The sequence below is a fragment of the Cetorhinus maximus genome, chromosome 31 (assembly GCF_964194155.1).
Source record: "Cetorhinus maximus chromosome 31, sCetMax3.hap1.1, whole genome shotgun sequence".
NCBI classification, from domain to species: Eukaryota; Metazoa; Chordata; class Chondrichthyes; order Lamniformes; family Cetorhinidae; genus Cetorhinus; species Cetorhinus maximus.
This window is the reverse complement of record NC_135909.1, coordinates 13,153,345-13,154,150: the sequence shown is the minus strand read 5'-3', so window position 1 is coordinate 13,154,150 and position 806 is coordinate 13,153,345. Positions and strand designations below refer to the sequence as shown.

The window sequence follows — 806 nt, the reverse complement described above, 5'->3', positions numbered from 1 at the left end:
AAGCAGATGAGAACATATTGCGGCAGCAAATGCAGCACATTAAACTGAAAGAAGAACAAGTGCATCACTGTTTCACTTGGAAGGAGTATTTGAGGCCTTGGATATTGAGGTACAAAGGCAAGTGTTGTGCGTCGTGCACTTGCATAGAAAGGTGCCGTAGAAAGGGGAGGGGATATTAACTGGTGATTGGCTTCCTTGCTGTTTATCAGCTGAATGATTGAAAGAGAAGGAAATGGTCATATCACAGACCTGAATTGCTAGTTCTGTTTTTCTCTCCACAGATGCTGTTTAATTGTTGTGTATTTCCAGCATTTTCTGTTTGTTATTATTTCTGATTTTCAGCATTCGCACAATTTTGCTCTGGTATCAGTGAACTTTCTGAGCTGTGTTCCGGTGGCCAAGAGTTTTTGTTTTATTCTTTCACGGGATGTGGGTGTCGATGGCTCGGTCAGCATTTATTACCCCAACCGAAATTGCCCTTGAGAAGCTGGCGATGAGCTGCCTTATTGAACCGCTGCAGTCCATGTGGTGTAGGTACACCCACAGAGGGATTTCCAGGATTTTGCCCCAGCGACAGTGAAGGGACAGCGACACAGTTCCAAGTCAGGATGGTGTGTGGCTCAGAGGGGAGCTTGCTGCTGGGGGTGTTCTCATGCATCTGCTGCCCTTTTCCTTCCAGCTGGTGGAGGTCCCGGGTTTGAAAGGTGCTGAGAGAAAAATTATTGTCAGGAGTGGGATTCGAACCCACGCCTCCAGAGGAGACTGCGACCTGAACGCAGCGCCTTAGACCGCTCGGCCATCCTGAC

The 806-nt window shown here is 47.9% G+C and overlaps 1 non-coding gene across 1 annotated transcript; it reads right to left on the bottom strand.

Moving 5' to 3' along the window:
• Window positions 1-723: 723 nt before the first annotated feature.
• Window positions 724-806, bottom strand: trnal-cag (transfer RNA leucine (anticodon CAG)). The gene has a single exon. It is a non-coding gene; the product is annotated as a tRNA-Leu (tRNA).